The sequence below is a fragment of the Mobula birostris genome, chromosome 10, assembly GCF_030028105.1.
Source record: "Mobula birostris isolate sMobBir1 chromosome 10, sMobBir1.hap1, whole genome shotgun sequence".
Taxonomy (NCBI): domain Eukaryota; kingdom Metazoa; phylum Chordata; class Chondrichthyes; order Myliobatiformes; family Myliobatidae; genus Mobula; species Mobula birostris.
The window spans coordinates 45,192,274-45,205,114 of record NC_092379.1 but is presented as its reverse complement, the minus strand read 5'-3'; the positions used below and the strand labels follow the sequence as shown (position 1 = coordinate 45,205,114).

At 43.3% G+C, this 12,841-nt stretch overlaps 1 protein-coding gene across 1 annotated transcript in view; it reads right to left on the bottom strand.

Moving 5' to 3' along the window:
• LOC140203961 (uncharacterized) overlaps positions 1–2,852 on the bottom strand; it is a 31,313-nt gene extending 28,461 nt beyond the window's left edge. Inside the window, exon 1 of the mRNA XM_072270155.1 lies at positions 2,763–2,852. The gene's annotated coding sequence lies outside the window, so the exon portion shown is untranslated. The remainder of the gene's footprint in view (positions 1–2,762) is intronic.
• Positions 2,853–12,841: the final 9,989 nt, after the last annotated feature.

Genomic DNA, 12,841 nt, shown 5'->3' with positions numbered 1-12,841 from the left:
GAGAATTCAATGTTTATGCCATTGTGTTGCAGACTACCAAGGCAGAATATGACGTGTTGTTCCTCTAGTTTGTATATAGCTTCACCCTGGCAGTGGAACTGGCCAAGGACAGACATGTCAATGTCAGAATGAGGAAGATTAAATTGGCTAGCAAGTGGGACTGAGGTGGCCACGGTGCATGGAGCACAAGTGCTCAGCAAAGTAATCACTTAGTCAATAGAGGAGGCCACACCAGGAACACCAGAGACAATAAACAAGACCTAGGAGATGCATGTGTATGCTTGTCTCACCAAGAAGGCTGTTCAGGGCCCTGGAGAAGAGATTAGTAATTTAAAACTGAAGGTTGCAGAAATTCCTTCCCTGTGAGAGCAGTATACCCGAAGGTCGTGGAGGCCTGATAACCAGATATATTTAAATAGTTTCTGTCAACAGTTATTGACAGAAAATCCTACAAAAAGCAGCCCAATCCATCATGGGTAAAGGCCTCCCCACCATTAAGCACATCCTTACAAAACGTTGTCACAGGAAAGCGGCATCCATCATCAGGGGCCCCCGCCACCCAGGACATGCTCTCTTCTCGCAACTGCCATCAGGTGGTACAGGAGCATCAGGTTCAGCAACAGTTATTACCCGTCAACCATCAGCCATCAGCCTTTTGAACCAGAGGACATCAAGTTCACTCAGCTTTCATCGCATCATCATCACTGCCCCATCATTGAAATATCCCACAATCACTTTAAAGCATTCTTCATGTCATGTTCTCGACATTTATTACTATTTCTTTCTTTTTGTCTTTGCACAGATTGTTGCCTTTTGCACACATTGAACGCCTGAGTTGGTGTGGTCTTACACTGATTCGATCATGGTTATTCTTTCATTATGGATTTATTGAGTATACCTGCAAGAAAATGAATCTCAGGGTTGTGTATGGTGACATATATGCAGTTTGACAATAAATTTACTTTGAACTTAGCAGTAACATATAAAATCCTGGGTGTCACCTTTGAAGAAACAAAACAGATCAAGTACCTTGGTATCAAAATCCAGAATGATCTACGCTGGAATAGTCAGACGCATCATGCAACAGTGAATGCAACAGGAATCCTACATTTTTTGAGACACAATTTTCATCACTGTTCAACTTCAGTCAAGGAGAAGTTGTACCTCACCCTTGTTAGGCCACATTTGGAATATGCAGTTGCTGCATGGGACCCATACACAAACAAAAACACTACTTCCATCGAGCGAGTCCAAAGACAGGCAGCCCGATTTGTCACAAATACCTATGAGAAAGAAGCGAGTGTTACTCAACTTTTAAGTTCATTAAGCTGGAACTCTCTCCAAGACAGACATGAAGCACACCGCCTGACCTGTTTTTACAAAATGTTAAATGGTCAGCTCGACATAGACTACCAATCCCACATCCTCACACTTTCAAATCTCTTACTAACTCTTCCTTCCCTCCCACTTTCAAATCTCTTACTAACTCTTCCTTCAGTTAGTCCTGACAAAGGGTCTCGGCCTGAAACGTCGACTGTACCTCTTCCTAGAGATGCTGCCTGGCCTGCTGCGTTCACCAGCAACTTTGATGTGTGTTGCTGAAACCCAAACCTATTAGGTGCAGACAAGGGCACTCAATTCAATTTGAAATACTACCAAATCAGATGTGTACAGCAATTCATTTTTCCCCCGCACAATTAAAGCACGGAATAATCTTCATCCTACCATAGTCACACAACCAAACCCAATTAAATTTTAGGTAGCTTTTCTTCTTCAAAAATCTCCTTCTTAACTCCACCCTCTGACACCTCCAGTTTAAATTCCATGTGGAATATCTTGGAGGATCAAGAACCAAGAATTGAGGACAGCAGAGACCAGCCATGATCACACTAAATGCTGGGGCAGGTCAGGGGCCAATTGGTAAATTGGTTTATTATTGTCACATGCCATCCATTTAGATGATACAACGGAAATCAAAAATAGAATGCAGAATGAAGTATTGCAGTTACAGATAAAGTGCTGAGCAAAGCAGACAATAAAGTGCAAGGTCACAATGAGGTAGATTGTGAGGTCAAAAATACTTAACATACTAAGGGACCTATCAATAGCTTTACAACAGTGAAATGTCCTGCAGCACAGTGGTACATACTTCTAGGCTTATGGATCTTGTGACCAATGAGAGGGGGAAAATATTCTGGGGTCTTTTATTTATGTTGACAGAAGAGAGATTGCAGTTGGCTGTTCATGCTGAAGGCTCTCTGCCTGAAACTTCGACTACTCATTTCCATCTAATAGATGCTGCCTGATCAGTTGAGTTGCTCCAGATCTTTGCGCGTTGATCTTTATTGCTGAGGCAATGAGAACTGTAGCCAGACTGCATGGATGTGCTGAGTATGCCCGCAACCCTCTCCAGTTTCTTAGTTAAGGCAGAGCAGTCTGCTCTTGTGATCTCTGGATGATCCTCGAGTTAGTTGCTCTCGTTGCCCAGTAAACAGGAGAAAGTTGTGAGGGAGGCGGGATTTCTGCGTCCCGCCTCTCATTGTGACCGGAGTAAGATGGCGATGCGCATGCCCCGTGCTGCTTGCCGCCCGTCCTGCTCAAACATGGCGACTAAGTTGCCCCCATCCCCCAGAACCCGTCTGTTCCTACATCCCAAACCACCTACCAGCCGCCATCGCCTACAGCCGGCTACGAATCCGAAACCTCGCAGACTATACGGATAACGGCCAGACAGTTCGGGCATGCCCGCAGATCCTCGTTACCTGTTCGGTGGCGGTCCCACAGCACAGCTTTCTTTGTCCACTAGCGTCCAACGCTGACTTCCGACAGTGGACCGCGCCCCGCGTCTGCACCTAGCCCCGCCCTGCGATCGCCCCCGCCCCCCTCCGGCTCCTTGCTGCTCTGGGCCACCGACCGGAAACAGAGGGAGCCCACTCCGCCAGCGAACCGTCAACCGTCTCGGGCCTGCGCGCCGCCGCCCGATGTCACTCAGGCGAGAACCAATAGGGAGCCCGCATGGCATCAGCCGACCCAGCGGCCCTGCCTTCTGCACCAATCGGGTGTGAGGGCGGGCATGGGTCTCGAGCCGCCGTTCTGGTGGCTTTGGTTGTTCGAGCGGGTGAAGGTTCGCCCGTCGTTGTGGTGGAAGGGTGTCCAGCGCCGGAGAGGAGAGTTTTTGTTAAGTTGTTGCGACACAAAATATTGCTTCTTAACGCAGATGCGAGAGAAAGTAACAACTAAATATCGGGGACTATTTAAAGAGACTCAAAAGATCACGCTAAGCATACATCCACAAAGAAAACTACAAGAAGTGAGAGCCCCCTCGGACGGCTGGGTGCAGAGGATAGGGAATGGGAATTTACGTCAGCTGACAAGAGTGTTGTGCTACAGAAAGCTCGGAAAAGTATGGAGATAAAAATGATCGGTGAAATTAAAAGTGGGCAACATACACAAAATAGTGGAAGAACTCAGCAAATCAGGCAGTAATTATGCAGGGAGTTGACTTCTCTGTCCGAGACCCTTAATCAGGGCTGAAAGGGAAAGTGGGAATAGGGGTGGGGATGTGGTAAGCAAGTCCAAAATAATAAGGTAGGGGGAGAGGAAGGAGTACAAGTTGGCAGGTGATAGATGGGACCAAGTTAGGGGCAAGGTGGGTGGGTGAGGAAGGGGGAATTAAGGAAGAGGCTGGCAGGGGATAGGTGGAATAGGTAAAGGGTTAAAAAAAGAAGGAATCTAATAGGAGAGGCCAGTGGACCATGGGAGAAAGGGGAGGAGGAGGGAACCAGAGGGCCGTAATGGACCAATGAGAAGAGAAAAGGTGAGCGGGAAATGGGGGGGGGGGGGAGTTGGGAGAAATTACCAGAAATTGGAAAACTTGTGTGTTCCATCAGGTTGGAGAATACTCAAATATGAGTTGTTCCGCCATCCTGTGTTTGGCCCCAGACTGGGAAGTTGAATTGAAATGGGTAGCCACGGGGAGATCTTGCCTTTTGCTGCAGATAGGGCAAAGATTCTCAACAAGGCTGTCCCCGAATCTGCATCTCTGATGTAGAGAAGACTACGCTTTATACAGTAGGTGATTTTGATTGATGGGTGAAGCTTTGCCTCACCTACAAGGATTGTTTGAGGCTGTAAATGGTGGTGAGTGAGGAGGTGTAGGGGCAGGTGTAGCACTTGCCATGTCTGCAGGATTAAGTTCCAGGAGGGAGATCACTGGACTAGTTTGGATGAAGCATTTTGTTTAGCATGGATCAACAGAATAGAAGGACCCTTTCCTGTGCTGTATGACTGGAAGATGTTAGCTGTGATGTGGAACCTTTGAAAGGTGAAAGTGTGATGTTGGGAAGGAGAGATCCAAGTTCATATCCTCTATGAATGGTGAGAGTGCAGATGTGAGGAGTTCTGAGGGATCATCTTTTTTAGCAAAACGCACAAAACATTAGTATGCAGGCTTGCTGAGTTCCTCCAGCATTTTGTGTGTGTCGCTTAGATTTTCAGCATCTGCAGATTTTCTTTTGTTTGTCATTAGTATGCTGATACAGCAAGCAGTTAGGAAGGCAAATGACATGCTACTTTTCATGGGATAGAGGTTGGAGTTTAAATATAGGGAAGTATTATTCCAGTCATTAACAATATCAGTAAACATTAAGATTTCATAAAGTTTCACAGCATTGGAAACTAGCACTTTGGTCCAATTTGTTGTTGTTGACCAAGGTGCCTACCTGGGCTAATCTCATTTTCCTGCATTTGTTCCACATCCCTCTTAGTGTTTCCTATCCATGGACCTGTTCAAATATCATTGCTATAATTCTCCCTGCTTCGAGCACTTCCTTGAGCAGCTTATTACGTATGTCCAGCACACATTGTTTGAATAACCTTCCCCTTGGTTCCCCATTAAATCTTTTCCCTTTCAACTTAAACTTCTGCACTAGTTTGAGAACTCCCTTAACCTGGGAAAAAGAGTGTGGCCATTGACCTTATCTATGTCCCTTATGATTTTATAAACCTCCACAAGGTAACCCCTCAGCAATGTTGGCAGTAAAGAAAACAGTCCCACCTCTTCAGTATCTCACAATTCAGCCTCTAGTCACAGCAGCATCCTTGTGAACCTATTCTGCATCCTGTGGCTTAGTCAGAACCGTTCTATAGCATGACAACCTTGATCCCATGTGCCTAACCACCTGTACCAACCTACCACACAGGATGTGGTCAAAACCTTGCTCAAATCCATTTAAACTAATGTTACCTTTTCCTATTTTCATAGAAGTTAACTGTTTTTGGAACAATCTTCATTCATCTTTGGTCTAATAAAGTATTCCCTTTACGATATAGGTGTAGAATTAGGCCATCTGGCCAATCGAGTCTGTTCTGCCATTTCATCATGGCTGATCGAATTTTCCTGTCAGTTCCAATCTCTTGCGATCTCCCTGTATCCCATGCTCTGACAAATTAAGATTCTATCAACCTCTGCCTAAAATATACATAAAGACTTGACCTCCACAGCTCCCCATGGCAAAGATTTCCACTACTTCACCACTCTGGCTAGAGAAATTCCTCCTCATCTCTGTTGTAAAAGGATGCCCCTCTATTCTGAGGCTATGTGCTCTTGTGTTAGACTCTACCACCATAAGAAACATCCTCTCCACATTCACTCTATCAAGGCCTTTTACCATTCGATAGGTTTCAATGAGTTCTCCCCTTATTCTTCTGAATTCTAGTGAATACAGGCCCAAACCCAACAAACGCTCTTTATATAACAAGCCATTCAATCCTCAAATCATTTTCGTGAGCCTCCTTTGAACTCTATCCAGTTTCAGCACATCTTTTCTACAATGAGGGGCCCAAAACTACCACAATACTCGAAGTGAGGCCTCACTAGTGCTTTATAATGTCTCAACATTATCTCCTTGCTTTTATATTTAGTTCTCTTGAAATGAATGCTAACATTACATTTGCCTTCCTCACCTCAGACTCAACCTGCAAACTAACCTTTAGGGAATCCTGCACGAAGACTCCCAAGTCCCTTTGCACCTCAGTTTTTTTTTGTGTTTTCTCTCCACTTAGAAAATAGTCAACCCTTTTATTTTTTCTATCAAGGTACATGACATACACTTCCCAACACTGTATTCTATTTGCCAATTCTTTGCTTATTCTCCAAACCTGTCTAAATCCTCTGTAGCCTCTCTACCTCCTCAAAACTACCAGCCCCTCCACCTATCTTCATATCATGTGAAAAACTTTGCGACACAGCCATTAATTCTATCATTCAAATCATTGACATATAACGTCAAAAGAATCGGTCCCAACACTGACCCCCATGGAACACTACTAGTCACTGGCAGCCAACCAGAAAAGGCTCCCTTTATTCCCACTCTTTGCCATTGTTTTATCCATGCTAGAACCTTTCCTGTAATACCATGGCTTGTAGCTTGTTAAAGCAGCCTCATGTGGTACCTTGTTAAAGGCCTGAAAATCCAAGTACCGATACATCAACCGATTCTCCTTTGTCTATCCTGTTTGTTAATTCTTCAAAGAATTTCAACAGATTTGGCAGTCAAAATTTTCCTGTGATGGCACCATGCTGACTATGGCCTATTTTATCATGTGCCTCCAAGTACCCTGAGACTTCATCCTTAATAATTGACTTCAATATCTTCCCAACTATAAGGACAGACAAACTAGCCTACAGTTCCCTTTTTTCTGCCTCGCTCTCTTCTTGAAGAGTGGAGAGGAACCATTCCAGAATCTAGTGAAAGAACATTGCTAATCCTTCTGCATTTTCTTTAGAAATTTCTTTCAGAACCCTGGGGGTGCACCATTGGGTCCAGGTGATTTATCTACCTTCTGCTTTTCAGTTTCCCAACAACCTTCTCTCTAGCTCTCTAGTAACGGTAACTTAACACACTTCATGACCCCTGTCACCTGGAATTTCCACCATACTGCTGGTGTCTTCCACAGTGAAGACTGATTCAAAATACTTACTCAGTTCATCCACTATTTCCTTGTCCCCCAATACGATCTCTCCAGCATCATTTTCCAGCAGTCTGATATCCACTGTCACCTCTCTTTTACACTTCATGAATCTGAAAAAAACTTCTGGTATGCTCTTTAATATTATTGGCCAGCTTACTTTTACCTTTACCTTCTTAATCTTTTTAGTTGTTTTCTGTTCGTTTTTAAAAGCTTCCCAATCCTCTAACTTCCTACAAATTTTTGCTCTATCATGTGCCCTCTCTTTGGCTTTTATGTTGGCTTTGACCTGTTCTTAGCCACAGTTGTCTCATCTTGCCTTTAGAATACTTTTTCCCCTTTGGCCTTTAGGAGATGTACGAGGGGTGATTGATAAGTTCGTGGCCCAAGGTAGAAGGAGTCAATGTTAGAAAACATAGCACACTCATTTTCCAACATAGTCCCCTCCTACGTTTACACACTTAGTCCAGCAATCGTGGAGCATACGGATCTTGAACCCCCAGAAAGTGTCCACTGCAGGGGTGACTGATAAGTTCGCGGGCTAAGGTAGAAGGAGATGAGTTGTACACCTCTCGGTACATGCACATGCAGTTCAACTCTGAGTGATTATGTAGAAAATTTGAAGTTAATTACTCATCAAGGTTGATTGATAAGTTTGTGGCCTAAGGTAGAAGGAGAGGACACTTCCTGGAGGTCCAAGATCCGTATGCTGCACGACCGCTGGACTACGTGTGTAAATGTAGGAGGGGACTATGTTGAAAAATAAATGTGCTAGGTTTTTGAACATTGACTCCTTCTACCTTAGGGCACGAACATATCAATCACCCCTCGTATACATCTTGTGCCTTCCGAATTGCTGCCAGAAATTCCAGCCATTGCTACTGCACTGCAATTAGTCCCTGCCAGTCTTCTTCTTCAATTAATTCTGGAAAACTCCTCTCTCTTGCCTCTGCAATTCCCTTTACTCTGCTGAAATACTGATATGTCCGACTTTAGCTTCTCCTTCTCAAATTTCAAGGTGAATTCAACCATATCATGATCTCTTGCCGCTATAGTTTATTTTACCTTAAGTTCTCGAATCAATTCTGGTTCATTGCAGAACACTCAATCCAGAATAGCTGATTCCCTAGTAGGCTCAACCACGAACTGCTCTAAAAGGTGATCTTGTAGGCATTATAGAAATTCCCCCACTTGGAACCCAGCACCAACCTGATTTTCCTAATCTACCTGCATATTGAAAGTCCACATGACTATTGTAACATTGCCCTCTTAGGCATGCATTTTCTATCTCCCGTTGTAATTTATAGACCACATCCTTACTACTGTTTGAGGGTTGGTATACAACTCCCATTAGGGTATTTTTACCCTTGCAGTTGCTTAGCTCTTTCCACCTTCTGATCCTATAATATCTCCTTCTGATGATTTGATTTCATTTTTTAACAACAGAGCAATGGCACCCCTCTGCCTTCCTGCCTGTCCTTTGGGTACAATATGTATCCTTGGACGTTAAGCTCCCAGCTTACAGCATCTTGATTCAGTGATGCCTACAACATCATACATGCCAATTTGCAAATGTGCTACAGGTTCATCTACCTCATTCTGTACCCTGCACACATTCAAATATAACGCCTTCAGTCCTTTTCGATTTTGTTTGCCTTTTACACTGCAGCTCATCCTGTTGACCTGTCAGCAGCCTCTCCTCAATACATATTGTCCTTATTTGTAAACCACCTACCTCACCTTCAGCACTATTGCCCATCTTTCCTACGATACTCCTTGCATTGAAATAAATACAGCTCAGGACACTAGTCGTACCATGCTCAATCTTTTGATTCCTTAAATTTGTCTAATGTCTTACCAACATCTGCCTCCACAACCTGCACACTGACTGGTCTGGCATTTTGATTCCCATCTCCCTGCAACTCTAGTTGAAACCCCACCATGCAGCATTAGCAAACCTTCCTGTTAGTATATTAGCAATCCTGAGATCATGACCCTGGTCTTGACCTTTAACTTAGCACATAACTCCCTCATCACTCATCCTACCCATGCCATTGCTACCTACATGGACCACGACCTCTGGCTGTTCACCCTCCCACTTATGAATGTTGAGTCTTCGATCTGAGTTGTCCCAGGCCTTGGCACCTGGGAGTCAACGTACCCTATGGGAATCTCGTTCTTGCCCACAGAACTATCTGTCCATTCCTCTAACTAACAACGTCCCTATTACCACAATGTGCCTTCTGTCCCCCTGTCCCTTCCTTTCTGACTCACACAGCTGGACTCAGTGCCAGAGACCCGACTTTCCTACATTAGGAAAACTCCCTCAACAGTACCTGTTGTTGAGGGGGATGGCCAGGGGGTGCTCTTCACTAGCTCCTTAATCCCTTTCCCCTTCCTGACTGTCACCCAGCTTCCTGTGTCCTATACCTTGGGTATAACTACCTTACTATATGTCCTATCTGTCATCCCTTCATTCTCCTGAATGATCCAGAGTTCATCCAGTTCTAGCTCCGTCCCTTAATACAGATTGTTAGAAGCTGAAGCTGGATGCACTTTTCACAGTTGTAGTCATCAGGGACACTGGAGGTCTCCCTGCCTTCCTACATCTCATAAGAGAAATATTCCACTATCCTGCCTGGCACCTCTACTGTCTTAGCTGAAGAGATATAAAGAAGGGAAGGAGCAAAAAAAAACTTAACCTTGAGTTTTTCTTTTTTCACATTCTCTTACTGAAGCCTCTAAGAGCTAAAGCCTCAAGATCACCACTCTGACTCTATCCACTTAGACATTGGCCACTGCACTTGCCCCTGCCTTCCTTTAATTTTCTCTCGCTCATCAATCTCAAATGTGATTGGTCACTGGTCAAAACTCTACTATGCTGCAGCAACCCACTGCTCCCTTTTCAACTTGGGCAATAGACCTGAGTGAAATCCTCTCCTCTCAAAACTTCCCGTGTCTGGATTGATCGCTGGTCAAAGCTCAAAGCTTTAGAAGCAGCAGACAAGCTGTACTGCCTTGCCTGCAGAAACTGTGCTTTACCTATTCAATAAGACAGAAGCCTGCTTTACCAGCTGTGCAACATCTAAACTTCCATGAAAGTACAGTGGCATGCAAAAGTTTCGGCACCCTGGTCAAAATTTCTGTTACTGTGAATAGTAAGTGAGTAGAAGATGAACTGATCTCCAAAAGTCATAAAGTTAAAGATGAAACATTCTTTTCAACACTTCAAGCAAGATTAGTGTATTATTTTCATTTTGTACAATTGTAGAGTGAAAAAAAGAGGAGCACCATGCAAAAGTTTGGGCACCCCAAGAGCTTTGAGCTCTCAGATAACTTTTACCAAGTTCTTAGACCCTAATTAGCTTGTTAGGGCTATGGCTCGTTCACAATCATCATTAGGAAAGGCCAGGAGATGCAAATTTCAAAGCTTTAAAAATACCCTGACTCCTCAAACCTTGTCCCAACAATCAAAGCAGCTGCCTAGCACTCTGAAAATCAAAACAAATGATGCCCACAAAACAGGAAAAGGCTATAAGAAGATAGCAAAGAGTTTTCAGGTAGCCGTTTCCTCAGTTTGTAACGTAATTAAGAAATGGCAGTAAACAGGAACGGTGCAGGTCAAGTTGAAGTCTGGAAGACCAAGAAAACTTTCCAAGAGAACTGCTCGTAGGACTGCTAGAAAGGCAAATCAAAACCCCTGTTTGACTGCAAAAGACCTTCAGGAAGATTTAGCAGACTCTGGCGTGGTGGAGCATTGTTCTACTGTGCAGCGACACCTGCACAAATATGACCTTCATGAAAGAGTCATCAGAAGGAAACCTTTCCTGCATCCTCACCACAAAATTCAGCGTCAGATGTTTGCAAAGAAACATCTAAACAAGCCTGATGCATTTTAGAAACCAGTCCTGTGGACTGATGAAGTTAAAATAGAACTTTTTGGCTGCAATGAGCAAAGGTATACTTGGAGAAAAATGGGTGCAGAATTTCATGAAAAGAACACCTCTCTGACTGTTAAGTATGGGGGTGGATCGATCATGCTTTGGGCTTGTGTTGCAGCCAGTGGCATGGGGAACGTTTCACTGATAGAGGGAAGAAAGAATTCAATTAAATACCAGCAAATTCTGGAAGCAAATATCACACCGTCTGTAAAAAAGCTGAAGATGAAAAGAGGATGGCTTTTATAACAGGATAATGATCCTAAACACACCTCAGAATCCACAAAGGACTACCTCAAGAGGCTCAAGATGAAGGTTTTGCCATGGCCCTCACAGTCCTCTGACCTAAACATCATCAAAAATCTGTGGATATACCTCAAAAGAGCAATGCATGCAAGATGGCCCAAGAATCTCACAGAACTAAAAGCCTTTTGCAAGGAAGAATGGGCAAAAAACCCCAAACAAGAATTGAAAGACTCTTAGCTGGCTGCAGAAAGCATTTACAAGCTATGATACTTGCCAAAGGGGGTGTTACTAAGTACTGACTATTCAGGGTGCCCAAATTTTTGCTTCAGGCCCTTTTCCTTTTTTGTTCTTTTGAAATTGTAAAAGATGGAAATAAAAAAGTAATCTTGCTTAAAATATTAAAGAAATGTGTCATCTTTAACTTTAAGCCTTTTGGAAATCAGGTCATCTTTTACTCGCTTAGCTATTCACAGTAACAGAAATTTTGACCGGGGTACCCAAACTTTTGTATGCCACTGTATATCTTTACACTCTCCATCTATGCTGCTAGTCACATCTTGGAATTACAATGGATTAGAAGATTTCTCTTTCATAAATCCATGCAGACTGACCAGTTCTGAGATATTACCAACTTAGTTAAAGAGTTTGAGCAATTTCCTTCTTCATGATGAAACAGATCAGTAGTTTCTTATTTTCTCTCTCATTTGTTTCTTAAGTAATAGGATTACAATTGCCACCCTCCAATTAACATGGGCTATTCAGAAACAAAAGAATCCTGGACAATAATAACCAACTCTCCCTCTTCTCTTACCCCCACTTCTACTGGTAGCATTTCTTACCTGAAGAATTGCAGTGCCAGCTCTGCCATTTCATCAACCATGTTTCTGTGATAGCTAAAACGTCCCTGTCCCATGTACATATCCCAAATTCATCTCTTTTAACTGTCAGGTTCATTGCAGTAAATTTATGCAGTTCAGCCTATCAGACCTTTCATTCTCCATGTCCTGTTCCTGCCAACTGAACTTGTTTGGTTTAATGTCCATATTCCCCTCAACTTCTTCACCTGTCACTCTAGTACTTTGGGCCCCACCCCTCTCCAAGACTAATCAAAACTCTCCTGAGTATCTCTTGTAATTCTCCCTGACAGGTAATTGGTGCCCCTCCAATCCCAGTGTAAACCTCTCTTATAGATCAAACTCTGCTCCAAAAATGATCCCAGTGTTCAAGAACCTGAAACCCTTTCTCCTGCACCAGCTCTATTACACATTAATCTTCCCTGATCTCTATTCCTATCCTCAGTAGTTCATAACACCAGGAATAACCCAGTGATAAAGCCCTTGAGGTCCTACTTTTTAATCTTTCTAACTTGTGATATTCACTTTGTGGGATCTCCATTTCTTTTGTTTTCCTGTTATTGGTGCCGATGTGGAAAACACCTTCTAGCTTCATACCCTTCCCCTTGACAGTCTCTTTCAGCACAATATTGCGGCCAAGAAGTTAAAAATAATTGTCTGTCTCCATTATTTTCTCATTTTCTCACTTCCTCCCTTTTTCTATTCATCACATCTTTCTTCAGTTTCAATTTTTGATACTCCAGGAGTTTTAAGCAATCTTGGGCTCTGAATATTTCTGATAAACATGCATTTTTTAATCTTATTGGACTATATATGTCCGTCAATATTTAAGAT